The sequence below is a fragment of the Alosa pseudoharengus genome, unplaced genomic scaffold (assembly GCF_046254945.1).
Source record: "Alosa pseudoharengus isolate Yale_2024_CS ecotype anadromous, Long Island Sound unplaced genomic scaffold, YU_APseudo_1.1 YU_APseudo_1.1_scf_2, whole genome shotgun sequence".
In the NCBI taxonomy this organism is placed as follows: domain Eukaryota; kingdom Metazoa; phylum Chordata; class Actinopteri; order Clupeiformes; family Clupeidae; genus Alosa; species Alosa pseudoharengus.
Genome location: NW_027468663.1, coordinates 53739890 through 53761831, shown reverse-complemented (window position 1 = coordinate 53761831; position 21942 = coordinate 53739890). Strand labels below are relative to the sequence as shown.

Below are 21942 nucleotides of genomic sequence, written 5' to 3'. Positions count from 1 at the left end.
AACTTCTTTGTTTACTATTTTTCCTTCATCATTAAGTCTATCATATTTATATTTCATCCATTACTGTTCTTCTCTATAAATGTCTATTTGCCCCAGAATATCCAAAAGTTTTCAGGTGTACTCTTTCAGGAAAGCCCTTCATTTTATTGTCAAATGTGTACTTGGAGTTTTTCTTGTGTGTTTACCAACACACATTTTCACCATTTGAATGTGACTGCTGAATGTGTATGATTGTCAGTGGCAGAGTGGGATAATGCCTAGTGCTGGTGTTTGTTAGGTTGAGAGTTCGAATCCTGCTAGAGCTTTAGGCTCAAGATGCACATGCTATTGGTTATTGAAGATTCACACTATTGAACAGCACCTGAATGACATCAGACAATTAACATTCACACTCATTAGTTGCCAAGAATCAGAATGCCGACACACTCTATGACATATAGGGGAACTTCTTTGTTTACTATTTTTCCTTCATCATTAAGTCTATCATATTTATATTTCATCCATTACTGTTCTTCTCTATAAATGTCTATTTGCCCCAGAATATCCAAAAGTTTTCAGGTGTATTTTTTCAGGAAAGCCCTTCATTTTATTGTCAAATATATACTTGGAGTTTTTCTTGTGTGTTTACCAACACACATTTTCACCATGTGAATGTGACTACCCAATATGTAGGATTGTCAGTGGCTCAGTGGGATAATGCCTAGTGCTGGTGTTTGTTAGGTTGAGGGTTCGAATCCCCGGTAGTGCTTTAGGCTCTAGCTTGAATACTATTGGTTATTGAAGATTCACACCATTGAACAGCACCTGAATGACATCAGGCAATCAACATTCACACTCATCAGTTGCCAAGAATCAGAATGCCGAGACACTCTATGACATTCAGGGGAACTTCTTTGTTTACTATTTTTCCTTCATCATTAAGTCTATCATATTTATATTTAATCTATTAGTGTTCATCTCTACAAATGTCTAATCGCCCCTCCATGCTTGGAGTTTTTCTTGTGTGTTTACCAATACACATTTTCACCATGTGAATGTGACTGGCCAACATGTAGGATTGACAGTGGCTCAGTGGGATATTGCCTTGTACTGGTGATCCTTAGGTTGAGAGTTCAAATCCCACTTGAAGCATTAGTGGGTTGTGGATGTTAGCATACTACAATAGAATGCTGTTGGGTTGTGGAGGATAACACACTATAACATTACAGCTACTTGTCAATATGGACTTGTAGTGCAAGGCAAGTATTACTGTATAATTATAAGCTGTAGCCTATAATTATTTGTTATTCTTATAATATTTGTCATTTCTTATACATATTTAGTCGGCTCTTCCACTTGACAGAACAACTCTATATCGGTTAAGGATGTCACGCATGAAACAATGCTGCAGAAACATGAAAATACGACTTTGAGTTTAGTAGGCTATAATTTTCAGTTCCTGTTTATCTATTGCACAATGGGTAATAATTTAAAGGAATCATGTTGCAGTCTTGTAAATAGTGACCCTGCAAGATCCCTAGTCATTGCAAAATCATAGTCTGTGACTTAAAACTCTACTACTTGTCTTTAGATGTGAGAGGGTCTGAGACTGTAGTCTTTCAAAAATCTTTTCCAAATCTTTGCAAATCTTTCCAAAGTTTACCCGCTGGGAAACCCTGTAGCTCCGGAGCAGGGGCTCAGACCAGGATAAATTGTTTGCTCGCCCTCAGTTCGCTCTTTTGTTCATCTCAACCCAGCACTCCAGTGTGTCCTGCTCTGTGTGCGTCTTTGAGTTAACGTAAGTCATCACTTTAATCACCCTCACTATGACTTTTGTGATGTTTATCAGTTTGTAGAGTAGCTCTGCCATCATGTGTAAAGTTAAGGTCTTTGTTTGTTGGTTTGGTGTGTTGGAGTCCCATGTGAGAGATGATTAGGTGATGTTGGTTGACTTGGGATGTCAAGTATTGTTTAGTTGTACCTTATATAGCCTTATGATTTCAGTTTATTGTTCAAATGTAAATTGGTTTGTTTGTGAGTTGGGATCTGTACTGATTTACCCCATTTCACTGATTACTCCATTTTCTGTTTGTTTCCTCTTTGATGCAGCACACATACAAGTAAAGAACAAAAGAACAGATGAATTGAAACTCAAATAAAGTTAACTTGTGTTGCACCGAAACCTGCCATCTTCGTGTCATCACTCCATACCATTGAGCCTTCTGAGTCACACCATTGAACAGCACCTGAATGACATCAGGCAATTAACATTCACACTCATTACACACTGCTGGTGTTTGTTAGGTTGAGAGTTCGAATCCTGCTAGAGCTTGAAGCTCAAGATGCACATGCTATTGGTTATTGAAGATTGACACCATTAAACAGCACCTGAATGACATCAGGCAATTAACATTCACACTCATTAGTTGCCAAGAATCAGAATGCCGACACACTCTATGACATATAGGGGAACTTCTTTGTTTACTATTTTTCCTTCATCATTAAGTCTATCATATTTATATTTCATCCATTACTGTTCTTCTCTACAAATGTCTAATTGTCCCAGAATTTCCAAACGTTTTCAGGTGTTCTCTTTCAGGAAAGCCCTTCATTTTATTGTCAAATGTATACTTGGAGTTTTTCTTGTGTGTTTACCAATACACATTTTCACCATGTGAATGTGACTGGCAAAGATGTAGGATTGACAGTGGCTTAGTGGGATAATGCCTTGTACTGGTCATCCTTATGTTGAGTGTTCAAATCCCACCTGAAGCATTAGTGTTAAAATACTGTTGGGTTGTGGAGGTTAGCATACTAGAATAGAATGCTGTTGGGTTGTGGAGGTTAGCACACTATAACATTACAGCATTACAGCTACTTGTCAATATGGACTTGTAGTGCAAGGCAAGTATAACTGTATAATTATACGCTGTTTATCTTATTGACTCCGACACAGAACCCACCACCACAAATACAATTCAATTCTGTGGGAAACACTGCCTTCCATTATCAAACCCTTCATCTTATCCACAACAAATAAATAGTCCTGTAGAATCAAGTATTGTTAGAATACTGTTGGGTTGTGGAGGTTAGCACACTATAATGTTACAGCACAGGGTAATCCTAATTTTATGCATCAAATTTATTCCAATCCAACTCAAAAGTGTTGAACGACACAAAGTGAAGGTTTTATCCAGATCAAAACCAAGAATAGATTATGTGATCTAATCCAATTTCAGGATCCTTGTTTCCCTTTGAACAACCCATTTTCAAGATTTGATCCAATCCGGTAACTGAAATCCGATAACCGAAATCCGATCACGTTTCTTTTGAACAATTGTGCCCAAACAATCAAAGCATATGTAAAACTAAAAAGCTATGCCATCATGTTCGTTTTGCTCGGACCCCGTAAATCACCGCTTGCGGTTATATTTATTATTAAGTGTGCTTGCAAAGCAGCACACTTATTGTTCTTCTTAAGTTTTATTAAGTGTGCTTGCAAAGCAGCACACTTATTGTTCTTCTTAAGTTTTCTTATTATTAGGGGTCCGAGCAGCGTAGCTGCAGGAACCCTATTGTTTCTGTACCGTTCATTTTTTGGCCAAAATTCTGTAAAAGTCATACTGCAGCCTAAACCGTAACTCCAAAACTCTTGAAATTTTCAGGTATGGTTACCAGTACCCCCCTCTACCCATAACCCAAAATTTGGGGTACTGCACCCAAAGGTGGCGCTATTGAAAACAAAAGTTAATTATGCTTATTTCTCCTTACCAGATTCACCTAGACTCAAAATTATTTCAGAATATTAATCTCTAAACTCAGATGCATCTTTTTGGCCCTGGTCTTATGGTCTACAAATGTTTACTTTTTCCACAATTTCATGGAAAAGCCAAACATTATAAAAAGTTTCACACTCTTCAAAAATAATCGAATCTTCACCAAAATTCTCACAGACAATGTTTAGACCAAGCCTCACAAAAGTTATCGCTCAGAATTTTGATATTTTGTTCCATTTCAGAGATATAGGCCAATAAAGTTAGACCACTTAGGCCTTTTTTCCTAGATCACCTATATTCCTATAAACCGTAAGTCCTAGAAACTTGACATTTTCAAGTATTGTTACCAGTACCCCCCACTACCCATAACCCAAATTTGGGGTACTGCACCCAAAGGTGGCGCTCTTGTCAAAAACGCTTATTTCTCCTTACCAGATTCACCTAGACTCAAAATTATTTCATCATATTAATCTCTACATTCAGATGCATCTTTTTCACCCTGGTCTTATGCTCTAAAAATGTTTACTTTTGCCACAATTTCAGAGAAAAGCCAAACATCATAAAAAGTTTCACAGGCTTCAAAAATTATCAAATCTTCAACAAAATTCTCACAGACAATGTTTAGACAAAGCCTCACAAAAGTTATCAAAAGAATTTGGATACGTTGTTCCATTTCAGAGATATAGGCCAATAAAGTTCGACCACTCAGCCCATTTCTCCTATATCACCTATATTCCTATATGAGTAATTTTTTTTTCTTGGATAACAACCATACAAAAATCATTAGGTGGATACCATTAACAGTGCACATTTTCAGATATGTACTCTTTTTTATAAAGCCCTTAATTCTATTGTCAAATGTATGCTAGGAATTTTCTTGATGTTGTGTGTTTGCCAACACACATTTTCACCATTTGAATGTGACTGCTCAATGTGTATGATTGTCAGTGGCTGAGTGGGATAATGCCTAGTGCTGGTGTTTGTTAGGTTGAGAGTTCGAATCCTGCTAGAGCTTTAGGCTCAAGATGCACATGCTATTGGTTATTGAAGATTCACACTATTGAACAGCACCTGAATGACATCAGACAATTAACATTCACACTCATTAGTTGCCAAGAATCAGAATGCCGACACACTCTATGACATATAGGGGAACTTCTTTGTTTACTATTTTTCCTTCATCATTAAGTCTATCATATTTATATTTCATCCATTACTGTTCTTCTCTATAAATGTCGAATTGCCCCAGAATATCCAAAAGTTTTCAGTTTTCAGTTTACCAACACACATTTTCACCATGTGAAATTGACTACCCAGTATGTAGGATTGTCAGTGGCTCAGTGGGATAATGCCTAGTGCTGGTGTTTGTTAGGTTGAGGGTTCGAATCCCCGGTAGTGCTTTAGGCTCTAGCTCGAATACTATTGGTTATTGAAGATTCACACCATTGAACAGCACCTGAATGACATCAGGCAATCAACATTCACACTCATCAGTTGCCAAGAATCAGAATGCCGAGACACTCTATGACATTCAGGGGAACTTCTTTGTTTACTATTTTTCCTTCATCATTAAGTCTATCATATTTATATTTAATCTATTAGTGTTCATCTCTACAAATGTCTAATCGCCCCTCCATGCTTGGAGTTTTTCTTGTGTGTTTACCAATACACATTTTCACCATGTGAATGTGACTGGCCAACATGTAGGATTGACAGTGGCTCAGTGGGATAATGCCTTGTACTGGTGATCCTTAGGTTGAGAGTTCAAATCCCACTTGAAGCATTAGTGAGTTGTGGATGTTAGCATACTACAATAGAATGCTGTTGGGTTGTGGAGGATAACACACTATAACATTACAGCTACTTGTCAATATGGACTTGTAGTGCAAGGCAAGTATTACTGTATAATTATAAGCTGTAGCCTATAATTATTTGTTATTCTTATAATATTTGTCATTTCTTATACATATTTAGTCGGCTCTTCCACTTGACAGAACAACTCTATATCGGTTAAGGATGTCACGCATGAAACAATGCTGCAGAAACATGAAAATACGACTTTGAGTTTAGTAGGCTATAATTTTCAGTTCCTGTTTATCTATTGCACAATGGGTAATAATTTAAAGGAATCATGTTGCAGTCTTGTAAATAGTGACCCTGCAAGATCCCTAGTCATTGCAAAATCATAGTCTGTGACTTAAAACTCTACTACTTGTCTTTAGATGTGAGAGGGTCTGAGACTGTAGTCTTTCAAAAATCTTTTCCAAATCTTTGCAAATCTTTCCAAAGTTTACCCGCTGGGAAACCCTGTAGCTCCGGAGCAGGGGCTCAGACCAGGATAAATTGTTTGCTCGCCCTCAGTTCGCTCTTTTGTTCATCTCAACCCAGCACTCCAGTGTGTCCTGCTCTGTGTGCGTCTTTGAGTTAACGTAAGTCATCACTTTAATCACCCTCACTATGACTTTTGTGATGTTTATCAGTTTGTAGAGTAGCTCTGCCATCATGTGTAAAGTTAAGGTCTTTGTTTGTTGGTTTGGTGTGTTGGAGTCCCATGTGAGAGATGATTAGGTGATGTTGGTTGACTTGGGATGTCAAGTATTGTTTAGTTGTACCTTATATAGCCATATGATTTCAGTTTATTGTTCAAATGTCAATTGGTTTGTTTGTGAGTTGGGATCTGTACTGATTTACCCCATTTCACTGATTACTCCATTTTCTGTTTGTTTCCTCTTTGATGCAGCACACATACAAGTAAAGAACAAAAGAACAGATGAATTGAAACTCAAATAAAGTTAACTTGTGTTGCACCGAAACCTGCCATCTCCGTGTCATCACTCCATACCATTGAGCCTTCTGAGTCACACCATTGAACAGCACCTGAATGACATCAGGCAATTAACATTCACACTCATTACACACTGCTGGTGTTTGTTAGGTTGAGAGTTCGAATCCTGCTAGAGCTTGAAGCTCAAGATGCACATGCTATTGGTTATTGAAGATTGACACCATTGAACAGCACCTGAATGACATCAGGCAATTAACATTCACACTCATTAGTTGCCAAGAATCAGACACACTCTGACATATAGGGGAACTTCTTTGTTTACTATTTTTCCTTCATCATTAAGTCTATCATATTTATATTTCATCCATTACTGTTCTTCTCTATAAATGTCTAATTGCCCCAGAATATCCAAAAGTTTTCAGGTGTACTCTTTCAGGAAAGCCCTTCATTTTATTGTCAAATGTATACTTGGGAGTTTTTCTTGTGTGTTTACCAACACACATTTTCACCATTTGAATGTGACTGCTGAATGTGTATGATTGTCAGTGGCAGAGTGGGATAATGTCTAGTGCTGGTGTTTGTTAGGTTGAGAGTTCGAATCCTGCTAGAGCTTTAGGCTCAAGATGCACATGCTATTGGTTATTGAAGAGTCACACCATTGAACAGCACCTGAATGACATCAGGCAATCAACATTCACACTCATTAGTTGCCAAGAATCAGAATGCCGACACACTCGAAGACATATAGGGGAACTTCTTTGTTTACTATTTTTCCTTCATCATTAAGTCTATCATATTTATATTTCATCCATTACTGTTCTTCTCTACAAATGTCTAATTGTCCCAGAATTTCCCAACGTTTTCAGGTGTTCTCTTTCAGGAAAGCCCTTCATTTTATTGTCAAATGTATACTTGGAGTTTTTCTTGTGTGTTTACCAATACACATTTTCACCATGTGAATGTGACTGGCAAAGATGTAGGATTGACAGTGGCTTAGTGGGATAATGCCGTGTACTGGTCATACTTATGTTGAGTGTTCAAATCCCACCTGAAGCATTAGTGTTAAAATACTGTTGGGTTGTGGAGGTTAGCATACTAGAATAGAATGCTGTTGGGTTGTGGAGGTTAGCACACTATAACATTACAGCATTACAGCTACTTGTCAATATGGACTTGTAGTGCAAGGCAAGTATAACTGTATAATTATACGCTGTTTATCTTATTGACTCCGACACAGAACCCACCACCACAAATACAATTCAATTCTGTGGGAAACACTGCCTTCCATTATCAAACCCTTCATCTTATCCACAACAAATAAATAGTCCTGTAGAATCAAGTATTGTTAGAATACTGTTGGGTTGTGGAGGTTAGCACACTATAATTTTACAGCACAGGGTAATCCTAATTTTATGCATCAAATTTATTCCAATCCAACTCAAAAGTTTTGAACGACACAAAGTGAAGGTTTTATCCAGATCAAAACCAAGAATAGATTGTGATCTAATCCAATTTCAGGATCCTTGTTTCCCTTTGAACAACCCATTTTCAAGATTTGATCCAATCCGATAGCTGAAATCCGGTAACTGAAATCCGATAACCGAAATCCGATCACGTTTCTTTTGAACAATTGTGCCCAAACAATCAAAGCATATGTAAAACTAAAAAGCTATGCCATCATGTTCGTTTTGCTCGGACCCCGTAAATCACCGCTTGCGGTTATATTTAATTAGGGGTCCGAGCAGCGTAGCTGCAGGAACCCTATTGTTTCTGTACCGTTCATTTTTTGGCCAAAATTCTGTAAAAATCATACTGCAGCCTAAACCGTAACTCCAAAACTCTTGACATTTTCAGGTATGGTTACCAGTACCCCCCTCTACCCATAACCCAAAATTTGGGGTACTGCACCCAAAGGTGGCGCTATTGAAAAAAAAGTTAATTATGCTTATTTCTCCTTACCAGATTCACCTAGACTCAAATTTCTTTCAGAATATTAATCTCTAAACTCAGATGCATCTTTTTGGCCCTGGTCTTATGGTCTACAAATGTTTACTTTTTCCACAATTTCATGGAAAAGCCAAACATTATAAAAAGTTTCACACTCTTCAAAAATAATCGAATCTTCACCAAAATTCTCACAGACAATGTTTAGACCAAGCCTCACAAAAGTTATCGCTCAGAATTTTGATATTTTGTTCCATTTCAGAGATATAGGCCAATAAAGTTAGACCACTTAGGCCTTTTTTCCTAGATCACCTATATTCCTATAAACCGTAAGTCCTAGAAACTTGACATTTTCAAGTATTGTTACCAGTACCCCCCACTACCCATAACCCAAATTTGGGGTACTGCACCCAAAGGTGGCGCTCTTGTCAAAAACGCTTATTTCTCCTTACCAGATTCACCTAGACTCAAAATTCTTTCATCATATTAATCTCTACATTCAGATGCATCTTTTTCACCCTGGTCTTATGCTCTAAAAATGTTTACTTTTGCCACAATTTCAGAGAAAAGCCAAACATCATAAAAAGTTTCACAGGCTTCAAAAATTATCAAATCTTCACCAAAATTCTCACAGACAATGTTTAGACAAAGCCTCACAAAAGTTATCAAAAGAATTTGGATACGTTGTTCCATTTCAGAGATATAGGCCAATAAAGTTCGACCACTCAGCCCATTTCTCCTATATCACCTATATTCCTATATGAGTAATTTTTTTTTCTTGGATAACAACCATACAACCATCATTAGGTGGATACCATTAACAGTGCACATTTTCAGATATGTACTCTTTTTTTATAAAGCCCTTAATTCTATTGTCAAATGTATGCTAGGAATTTTCTTGATGTTGTGTGTTTGCCAACACACATTTTCACCATTTGAATGTGACTGCTCAATGTGTATGATTGTCAGTGGCTGAGTGGGATAATGCCTAGTGCTGGTGTTTGTTAGGTTGAGAGTTCGAATCCTGCTAGAGCTTTAGGCTCAAGATGCACATGCTATTGGTTATTGAAGATTCACACTATTGAACAGCACCTGAATGACATCAGACAATTAACATTCACACTAATAGACCTCTGAAGTTCGCCTACAAAAAAGATCCAAAACGGCCATCTTTGCCCATATAAGGAGATCCGGTTGTTAATTGAAGCTAACTATCTATGGCAAATTGCATTGCAAGTTAGCTCTGGAGTAGCAAAAATCTAAGTGAGCCGCCTTTACTTACCGGAGATAACAGTATCCACTCGAAGGCAGAGGACAAAAGTATGTTCAGGAAAACGTATGCATTTCAGACTTTTTCATCCCCACGAGACTTAACAGGTGCGATTATTCAAAATCCCCATGTTATTTTCCCATAGGAAAAAATCGCCAGATACCGGATGTCAAAGATGGCAGCTTTTTTGTAGGCGAACTTCAGAGGTCTATTAGTTGCCAAGAATCAGAATGCCGACACACTCTATGACATATAGGGGAACTTCTTTGTTTACTATTTTTCCTTCATCATTAAGTCTATCATATTTATATTTCATCCATTACTGTTCTTCTCTATAAATGTCTAATTGCCCCAGAATATCCAAAAGTTTTCAGGTGTACTCTTTCAGGAAAGCCCTTCATTTTATTGTCAAATGTATACTTGGAGTTTTTCTTGTGTGTTTACCAACACATATTTTCACCATTTGAATGTGACTGCTGAATGTGTATGATTGTCAGTGGCAGAGTGGGATAATGCCTAGTGCTGGTGTTTGTTAGGTTGAGAGTTCGAATCCTGCTAGAGCTTTAGGCTCAAGATGCACATGCTATTGGTTATTGAAGATTCACACTATTGAACAGCACCTGAATGACATCAGACAATTAACATTCACACTCATTAGTTGCCAAGAATCAGAATGCCGACACACTCTATGACATATAGGGGAACTTCTTTGTTTACTATTTTTCCTTCATCATTAAGTCTATCATATTTATATTTCATCCATTACTGTTCTTCTCTATAAATGTCTAATTGCCCCAGAATATCCAAAAGTTTTCAGGTGTACTCTTTCAGGAAAGCCCTTCATTTTATTGTCAAATGTGTACTTGGAGTTTTTCTTGTGTGTTTACCAACACACATTTTCACCATTTGAATGTGACTGCTGAATGTGTATGATTGTCAGTGGCAGAGTGGGATAATGCCTAGTGCTGGTGTTTGTTAGGTTGAGAGTTCGAATCCTGCTAGAGCTTTAGGCTCAAGATGCACATGCTATTGGTTATTGAAGATTCACACTATTGAACAGCACCTGAATGACATCAGACAATTAACATTCACACTCATTAGTTGCCAAGAATCAGAATGCCGACACACTCTATGACATATAGGGGAACTTCTTTGTTTACTATTTTTCCTTCATCATTAAGTCTATCATATTTATATTTCATCCATTACTGTTCTTCTCTATAAATGTCTATTTGCCCCAGAATATCCAAAAGTTTTCAGGTGTATTTTTTCAGGAAAGCCCTTCATTTTATTGTCAAATATATACTTGGAGTTTTTCTTGTGTGTTTACCAACACACATTTTCACCATGTGAATGTGACTACCCAATATGTAGGATTGTCAGTGGCTCAGAGGGATAATGCCTAGTGCTGGTGTTTGTTAGGTTGAGAGTTCGAATCCTGCTAGAGCTTTAGGCTCAAGATGCACATGCTATTGGTTATTGAAGAGTCACACCATTGAACAGCACCTGAATGACATCAGGCAATCAACATTCACACTCATTAGTTGCCAAGAATCAGAATGCCGACACACTCGAAGACATATAGGGGAACTTCTTTGTTTACTATTTTTCCTTCATCATTAAGTCTATCATATTTATATTTCATCCATTACTGTTCTTCTCTACAAATGTCTAATTGTCCCAGAATTTCCAAACGTTTTCAGGTGTTCTCTTTCAGGAAAGCCCTTCATTTTATTGTCAAATGTATACTTGGAGTTTTTCTTGTGTGTTTACCAATACACATTTTCAGCATGTGAATGTGACTGGCAAAGATGTAGGATTGACAGTGGCTTAGTGGGATAATGCCTTGTACTGGTCATCCTTATGTTGAGTGTTCAAATCCCACCTGAAGCATTAGTGTTAAAATACTGTTGGGTTGTGGAGGTTAGCATACTAGAATAGAATGCTGTTGGGTTGTGGAGGTTAGCACACTATAACATTACAGCATTACAGCTACTTGTCAATATGGACTTGTAGTGCAAGGCAAGTATAACTGTATAATTATACGCTGTTTATCTTATTGACTCCGACACAGAACCCACCACCACAAATACAATTCAATTCTGTGGGAAACACTGCCTTCCATTATCAAACCCTTCATCTTATCCACAACAAATAAATAGTCCTGTAGAATCAAGTATTGTTAGAATACTGTTGGGTTGTGGAGGTTAGCACACTATAATGTTACAGCACAGGGTAATCCTAATTTTATGCATCAAATTTATTCCAATCCAACTCAAAAGTGTTGAACGACACAAAGTGAAGGTTTTATCCAGATCAAAACCAAGAATAGATTATGTGATCTAATCCAATTTCAGGATCCTTGTTTCCCTTTGAACAACCCATTTTCAAGATTTGATCCAATCCGATAGCTGAAATCCGGTAACTGAAATCCGATAACCGAAATCCGATCACGTTTCTTTTAAACAATTGTGCCCAAACAATCAAAGCATATGTAAAACTAAAAAGCTATGCCATCATGTTCGTTTTGCTCGGACCCCGTAAATCACCGCTTGCGGTTATATTATTATTATTATTATTCCCGTCTCCCTAATTTTTTTCCAGCTCCTGTGCCTAGGCCCTTTGAGACAGAGACACCGTTCCAACTTTAAAACGTCCGGGCAGTACCGGTGTAACTTGCTCGAGAAGATGACGTCAAGTGGGCGTGTCGTTCGTCCGCCATATTGGATTGAATAGAAAGCGAAACTAAATTTTCACAGGTCACAAATTTGGTCCGAACGCCACGAAACTTGACGTACATTATCCTTGGACCAAGCCTCACAAATGTTAGCGGAAGGATTTTTTGATTTTCGAAAGCGTTTGCCCGTCACAGCCAAACGAAATCGGCGGCGAAGCTCCGAAACAGGAAGTCGTCCATATCTCAGGAACACTGTCACATATCGATACCAAATTTTGTATATGAACTGGGGACTCCAGTGTGAGGGTGCATAAGCTAAAAAAAAAAAGACATATTCCAAAAGTTTCCATCATTTGCCAAACCACCCACAGGTATTTGGTAACTCTCACCATTCACCTTTGCACCATTCACCTTCTATCACAATGCCTTCCAAGTATGCTCACTGTCTCTGGGTAGCCACAATGTCTCCGGGCAACCTTGCCCAATCATGAAATCCTTGCTCTGCCATGGGATAGTATGGACTTACGAACTGAAATAGCAAGGAGAACAGTAGCTATATATAGCTTACATAATAGAGTTGTTTTCACATTGAAGGTATTCAAATTACATTTTTCATTATTGTTACATATCATGATGGGAGAGTATTATTACAAATGTTACAAGTATGCAAATGCATATGTTTACGGGCATTTAGGTTTTACTGTGTTGTTTTGTTGTAAAGACATGCAAGGCATTCTGGGCCATGTAATAGACAAAGCAGTGGTCGGCAGCGTTAACTTGATTTCCTGTATTAATATGAATAGGTATTTCTGTAAACCTAGGGACAATAAACAGCTATCTCTGTTACAAAAACGAGCTGGTAATCGCCATTGAAGAGGGAACTATGATAAAAAGATTGTTTTCCTAAAAGCATGGAGTTGACGAAAGAATAAACAAGCGTCACGTTAATGTTAAATAGCCTACCTATCTGGACGCTAGGTGGCAGCGTTGTATTACATTTCACTAGTGTAGCCTACTTGAAATACGGTGTGAGATTCACAAGTAAGGAAGGTGCAAATATTATGTAATTTATCATGGGAAATTATTGGAAATGTTATTTCTTGTTTATCCTAATTGCAAGCCACACACATCCATTCGGAATCACAAGTACACATTTAATACTGAAAGACTATCATTTCGTTTATTTGATGTCGCCTAGCAACACAGCCTTCAGAGCAAAGATTCTAGAACAGGGCTTCAGAGAGACACGTTTTGAGTTTGTAGCCAAGAACCTAAAATATCGGTTTCCATGTGCTGGATGGTGTGCGTCCTTTATGAAAGTAAGTGTTTTATACAGTTAACGTTACAGACATAATGAGTCATGTTGTAGTGGTCAACATAAATGTGCCCCTTCTGTTATTAGAATGCTAAGCGGAGAAGCATGCTAAGCAGAGATTTAGTATCATTAATTTCTTGTGTGGCTAGCTATAGGGAGGAGATGTATGTTGCTAATTGGGATTTATGTTGTTTAGGTAATGCCATGGTCATTTGATATGAGATGCTTGCACTCGTAACTTCGTCACGTGTAACTTTAGGACTGCTTTTTTTTTTTACTAACAGTAATTCACGAAGCACTTTAGCCCTAAAAGTAGCACCTAAGTCTCTGACAGCTTAAAAGAAGGGGCGAGGACTCCTAACGCGATGTTTTGAAATGCGTCTACTATTGTCTACAGGAGCTTCCAATCGCGAGGGAACTTGCATTGTAGGCATAACTAAGGGATGCAATAACACCAACAACCAAAACTAGCCTACTCATTGTCAACATGTACATGAAATGTAACGTTTCGTGTGAATCAAATTAAAATGTTTTCTTTGCAAACGTAGGCATAGGCGTATGGTGACAGATTAATTTAATAATGTTGCTGTGTGAATCACGGTAATCACGGTGAATGAAGTGGCCACTTCTTAATGGGACCCACTGTATGGAAGTGGGCTAAGTAAAATAGAGATGTTTTCAATAAGATAAGGTTAATCAGAATTCTACGATATGCCCGCTTGACAACGGCTTGACAACAGCAGAGATAGAACTGGCCTTTGGCCATAGCAACCATCTATTTAGAACAACTGGCCTTCATAGCAACCAAAGATCTGAGCTGTGTTGCAATGTGAGGCAAAGTATAGAAAGGTGATGAAACATACAGAGACAGGTCAAGAAATATAGTGCAGTGTAGACAGTAGTATACAGTTGATTTACAGAACGTGGTTTAGAGTAATATGAATTAAATATAAATATGTACTGTGTATTAGCAGTTATCTCATACAATTAGTAGAATAATGTAGGCTATGTAGATGTAGCAGTAACATTATAATAGTAGAAATAATAATATAGATATATGCAGTGTATTAACAGAATATAATAAAACAGAATAAATATGGATATTCAATATGACAAATATATAACAGATATGTACATAACATACAGCTATGTGCCGTGTGGAAACAGTGTCATTGTAGTGCAGAAACAACATTATAAGAGTAGTAAGAATAAGTCTGTGTGCAGGATGAATAGTATAAAGATCAGTAGAATAACTATGTATAAATGCAATTACAGTAGGTCTATGTACATTTGTAAATGTAACGCCCTTTACCTGTAGTTTCACTTAAGGTAAAGGCCTGAGTTCTGTTAAGGTGGATCTCTCCTTACTTTTTTGTGTCACTACTTTTAACGCTTAGTTAAATCAAATTTCCAAGTATGACCATTTCTGAACAATTAATAAATATCCCCTCATCAAGACACATACCACAGTTTTAATGCCAAATGCTGTTAATTTATTTCTACTAACAAAGGTAAGGATATGGGAAAGTTATTAATAACAATAAATATATAAATGTGAAATATAAATGCTGTATGTTTAACAATGAATATGTATAGCTAATGTACAATCAGTTGCCAACTGGCTAGATAGTATGAATAATACCAGGATATAAAAACAATCAATAAATACAATATAAAACCTGTGGCTTGACGAACTTGACCAGCAAGTGTAATAGATGTAAACACACTTCTGTAAAATATCTTTAGCACAGCGGAGTTAGAAGGTTTAGTTTATAAATAACGCAATATGATTAGAAATATTAAAGTATGAGTTGATAGGCTAAGTTTAGGTTTAGAAACACTAAAGTATGAGTAATAGTATAAATACTATATTAAACGACCCATAAGGTTGTCAATTCAATGCTAAACCCCTTAGCCTGGCTTAAGGCCAGACAACGGCAACCAATTTGAACATCACATAAGACAACAACAATGTGGGCCCACACATACACTCTCTCTTTTACACACACACACAATACTGCACGGTATCGAGGAGTTATCGTTGCAGGCCTGTGTCGTTGCTTGTGCTCGGTGAGGCTACAAACAGACTAGCCGCTTCACTCAGCTGAGCCTGAAAACAAAAAGGGTTAAGATACCTCCAACAACGTTAGCTCGCGCCGGCAATGAGGCTCCACAGACCCGAGGCAGTGACAGTACAGCAGCGGGGGAAAACATCCAACCAAGAGGGAGTGAGAGCGAGACGTCCAGCGTTGCCAGAGGAGGTATAAGGCACACGGTAGCCTAAACCGCTATCTGGTTTTTCCTTCACCGTTGTCGAGCGCACAGCAGACACTTAACCGAACTCGTTAACTGGCTAGCTTACCTAGCTTGCTAGCAAGGCGACTTATCTCACCCACGACTATAGCCCTTAACTGATGAGACTTTTGTCTGTACACTATTACAAAACAAACAAACTCATTACACACAGTTCCCGAATAGACAACTGGCATACCAAAACAAAATAGCTTATTTACAAAATTATCTCTCACATCTGTATCCTTTCACCTGTAGTCAGCCTGACTAACGTTACTCCCAGCGCGTCTTATTATTTCCACGCTCGTGCACTACTCAAAAAACCCAGGGAGTCGGGGACCCCTGTATGAACTGTGATTGGCTGTAAGCCAGTCTTAATGTTCTATGGGTTAGAGTGCCTACAAATAAACTCTTGAAAGTTCTCAACAACTATTATATTGAATGTAGTTTTACATATTTAAGTATTAGCATATTTATTAACTTATCTATTTAACTTTATATCCTAATATTTATTTTCCCTGTGGGTTACATAAATAAATAGAAAACTATGGGTGAGAGGGATACATTAATTTTATTTAATCGTAAAAGTAAATTGCATTCAATTAAATTGCAATTAAAAATCTTTCCAGTAGGCTTTAATGTCACGCAAAAAGTACAATCAAAGCTGAGCTTGATCACCTAGAACGTCTAAAGAACCAGAACTTGAGTGTAGTTTTTTGCTGGGTCCCAGGCCATGTTGGTCTGAGGGGAAATGAGAAAGCGGACAGTGCTGCTAAGCAAGCCCTCAATGAAGAAGTCACAGAATGTCAAAACCCTGCCCCAGACCTTACATCTCAGATAAGTGGCAATCTGAATGGGATTAACATACCAACAACAAGCAAGGAATGTGAATTTTGGCACATTTTCATGATCCACTGGGTCGTTATGGGCCACACAATATACGGTGTTGCTAAAATTACTCCTATTGTGGCTATTAGAGACATGCGTTCATGAGTATCCAGCTACATTCAATGAGTTAAGTAAAATACATTCACACACACACACAAAACATCACTAATGTTGTGGACATTCCTTTATTCTGAGATACATCAATAGGCTCTCAAAACAATCCCAGACATAAGGTCTTTATAGAGCAAATCCATATAGATTATTTGTCAAATAAACCAGTAAAACAGAATTAGGGGATGGAATATATAACATTCACACTCATAGCTCATATTTTTTAAATAAATCAGTGAAAAAGTATCCTGGCAGAAACAAGCAGCATTTTAATGCCTTAGTCATATTTCATAATTTTTCTCTAGGTTACCTGATAGCCCAGTTTGAGAGGTGCAAGGGCAAGCACACTTTCGCAGTTCCCGCCGGAAATGCAGTCTAGTTTTAAGATTAGATTGTTGCACCATGCAATATTTTTTCGCGGTGTCACTTAAGAACACGTTTGAAGATAAGAAAGAAGTCGAGTAAGAAAGATTCACTTAGCAAAGATAATGTCAAACTATTCGTCTCGTTTCATAACTTCATTTCATTTTTGTCCGCTTTTCATTACATTATTATGACCATTAAATGTAGGCTATTTTGCATGCTAAAATCTGATTCATCACAGGTAAACACAATAAAGAATGGGAACGTAAGATGGATTATGTATTCTAAGTTGTAATTCCTCTGTATGTCCTGTTGGTGACCTCAGTGAAAAGTACTGTTAAGACGCTCTTAGCCGGTAACGAGTACTCTGGAGCACTCGTAGTTCTACGAGTGTTTTCACGACGCTCTTAAGCTACGATGGTTTCGGGAAACAGTCGGCAAATCTTAAGACGTTCGTACGAGAGGCTTTACGACGCTCTTAGGCTTAAGATGCTTTCGGGGAACTGGGCCCAGGCCAGTTAGCGCTAGGCCATACGTTCGGATTTAGGCCGGACATACGGATTTTAAAAGCCCTGTCCGGCGCAGCCTCAAGCCGGACGCTCATTTGTCCTCCTTTTTGGAGTTGCGTGTGGTTCTTAGAATCTGCTCGGACGCAGCATCGTTTCACAAACTATGGACACGAAGACTGCTGGTCAAATTATGCGCGGACCGGTGCTTCTGTCACTCATCTGATAATTTGCTGCGCAATTTATGAAGGAACCACGGACCTACAGAAAAAGAAAACAAAAGTTTTTGCAATCAGGAGGAAATTACGTGAAGTTGATCTGTTTGCATCTCTCCAGCGTGTGTTGCTGGCCTAGCCTAACTAAATATCTGTCTATAGCCTACCTGTAATATCTGTCTGCAGCTTGCTTGCCAGCCTTTCCCAGTATAGGCTACTTCGCAAGAGTTGTGAAATATAACCAAATTTTTTTAATGTCGGCGACTACATAAAATAAAAAAAACGCATAATACGTGCATGCTTAAGATGAAACCAGCATTTTTTATATCAGGAACATGGATGCGAGGAGGACCTGTCTCTTAATGGGGTGGTTTCACTTTGTGGTTGTGGTGGTTTTACAATGTTTCAGTCAAGGTTTGGTTGGTTTAAATACAACTGTGTGCAAAATTTTAAGTAGTGGATCAACTTTGATTTGCTGTGCTGCATATGGGATAATAGATGCACACAGTAAATTATATAAAGTAGGCCTATTAAAGTATTTAAATAGCTTAGTCTACCTTAGAAAAAAAGATTGAAGGGAATCCAGTCTAGTACACATGTTTGGTAAGTAGCCTATAGGCTACTAGAGATACAGGTGTAGAACAGTCAGTGTTAGCCAGTAGCACAACCAGATATGTATAACCAGCTTCAAAAGCAAGCAGCCCAGACCCTAAAATTGGGTATTTATAGCTGTGAAGGTAATTCATACACAATTATTGTCTTTCGCCAAAATATATCTGGTAACTTATGTAGACATCTAAAATGGGGTTGGTGTTCAAATAGAAAAAAATATTGCATAATAAAGTTTTAAGTTGTCGTATGTATCTTTTTTGCCGTGGTATAGGCCTAGTCTTAATTTTTCCATTTAGATGTCTTAAAAAGGTCTTAAAAGTCTTTCCATTTTGACTTAGAAAATGTGCAGATACTATACATAAGCCTAACATGTGAGGTAAGCTAATTTTCTATGCTGATTGCTGGCAGTTAGCTAGGCCTTTACTGTTGTTACTACTAGGCTGTAACGTATGGAACAGGGACATGTTTAAGAGGGAGGGAGAAAGAGAGGCGCTTACTTTAGGTTACATTGGCAACATTTTCGCTAGCATATCAAGATTAAATTGTGTTAAAAGCATATCAAGATTAAATTCCGAACAAAAAAATGTTTCACTTTGCCATTTCACACATTTTAACCTAATATGGCGTTAAAGGGGTCATAGAATGCAAAACCGAGTTTACTTTGTCATAGATGAATAGCGATAGTTCAGTGGGTGAAATGGACATACAGAGAACTTCAAAATCCCACCGACACCTCCTTCCTATGCAAATCTCACAATTCGAAACTCCCGCCATAAAACGGGCGAATCCAAAAGAGGCTGCGAGTTTACGCAAACTCGCAGGTGGTACCTTATTTGGCTCTGGCCTGTACATTTGTCACGCCTCAAAATTTACATACAGACCAGCCCACTGGTGCTCTGAGCCCAGGAACGTGAATGGAGAGCGAAGATGAGACAAACACTAGTTTAGCTGCCTACTCGTTTACTTCCACAGGAATTATAAAGCAGACAGTTCTTCAAGGACATCGAAAATGAGCCACGGTCGTAAATGCAGTGTTCCAGGCTGAAACTTAGGCTACAAAGAAACCTGAGACTTAGTCTTCCAAGGATTCAAAAGTTCGAGGGGCATGGATAATGTTTTTCTACCAGAAGATCCCTCCGTTATTAATTTGCAACACATTTCACCGAAGTCAGTTTTCAAAACCTTGGACAGTTAAGCAGGATTTGCTAAGCTGCTATTACTGAAAAGAGGGGCTGTTCCGACCGTAAGGTCATCACAACCGCATGCTGTAAGTATTATTTTGTTGCTAAGCAGTTCTTAGCCATGCTAACGTGTATCTAGCAAGTAGAATGTGTGATTTAGTTCATTGGCAAGGCTATTTAATTTTCCTGTGTGTCATTCGGATAAAACCTGTGTTGTCATGTTAACCTACATTTTACTATGCATGTTTGTCGAGATCTCTGACAGGTTATGTTCTCAGCAAGATAGCTAACTGAAGCTGAGTAACACGATAGTTTGCTTGCTAGCTGTAATATAACCCATACCCATATAACACATACGTTTTTGACGTCAGAAGTGGAAACAACTTCACGTTATCAATTCAAATGATATCTAGTCGATATGTTGAAAACCGTGTTGTCTAGATACAATGGATTTATTTGCACGTTCTTATTTTATAACATTACAAGAACGGCAACATGACAAACGCAGCATGCCAAACAGATGCTCCAAGTGTGGCATCTTGCAGGGCTTAGAATATTAGCAAATGCTTTTGCTGTGAGTTAACAGCTTGGTGTGTGTGCATGCAAAAGTGACTTTCACTTGTGTTACAACATTTCTGTTGTTTGGTTTAGGTTTTATCTTGCAGCCATGCACTTCAATGAGAATGCCCCACAACGGAAGACAGCCAAGGAGAAACTATGTACAGACTTGCCAAATAATTTGTAAGTTTAATAAAATATATATTTTTATTACAAACAACAAATCAAAATGTGCAACAGTATAGGCACTAAAAAGAACTCGATTCACTCGATTCACACACAACAGGCTGTCTTAGACCTGATGCTACTGGTGTTGAAATCATCATCAGTACTGTAAACAAAGCACAATGTTCAGGGCCATACAATTTGTTTATTGTACAGTATACAGCCTACAATGCACTGTATTACAGTATCCAATATAAGTCCTCTTTCTTGTCCTCTTCGAGATCATCAAAGACCCTCTTCCTTATTGGGATGCCGTCCAGCGGATTCCTGTGCCCCAGGACTTGTGTGCTCAGCTTGACAGACCTTCCATGGAGGATGCTGTTGCTGAACATGTGTCACGGTTCAGTCGAAAAGGGGTCTGAATCCAACGTACTGCCCTGAAGTATCCGGAAGCTCCCTCCATATGCGTAGCACCACACATGAGAGGATCATGACACGGACGCTTCTTCTAAGGAAACCCCAGCTCCTGCTCACAAAAGACCTGTAGGCCAAGTCACTTCATTGCCTGCAACGAGAACAGGGTGGAAAAGCAATTTATTTTTTTTACTATTTATTTTATAATATATTTTACGTCAGTATCACTGGACGATTGTTGGAAAAAATAAATAAAATAAAGTTCATCATTTTGTGGTGTTGATCAAACTGTGTTTTTGCAATATGCTGAACCAATAATGAATGAGTATTGGTTAAAAATATTTTATTTATATACTGTAACTGCTAACACTTGTATCAGATTGTCCTCACCTTTCCATTCCTCTGATTCTCAAACGGCCGTGGTCAGCTCTGTAAATATTCATTGCATTTTGCAAAGAATATAGAGGCACAACGGATCGAGGCCATGATGGTCATTCAGGTCAGCTCCTCAGGAACCTGGGTCATTCTTTTAATAACCTGTAAAAACAAACATAATTTCCCTGCTGTTATTTCGTAATTTTGAATGAGCAGGTAGCACAAAGTAGCAAATGTCTCCAGTTTTAGTTACCAGAGTTGTAAGATCACATATACTACATGGAAAGAAGGTAATAATCTCAATCAGATGTCAGCAGGATAGTTACAAGATTACATTAGACCTACTGACTGTACCTACTATATTTTAAACAGTGATGTTTATAGGATTTTTGATTATTGTACTCTACTCCATTGTACTATGTAAATAAAATGATAAATAAAAGTGTTGAATTGAAACAAATTGGCCTAGTAATATTTTCGTTGACCTCGTTTCACTTCAGCCATAGGCTACAAACT

General features: G+C 38.0%; 1 long non-coding RNA gene across 1 annotated transcript; it reads left to right on the top strand.

Moving 5' to 3' along the window:
- Nucleotides 1-19960: 19960 nt before the first annotated feature.
- LOC143135413 (uncharacterized) lies at nucleotides 19961-21008 on the top strand. The gene is made up of 3 exons (XR_012988944.1): nucleotides 19961-20000; nucleotides 20566-20655; nucleotides 20919-21008. It is a non-coding gene; the product is annotated as an uncharacterized LOC143135413 (long non-coding RNA).
- Nucleotides 21009-21942: the final 934 nt, after the last annotated feature.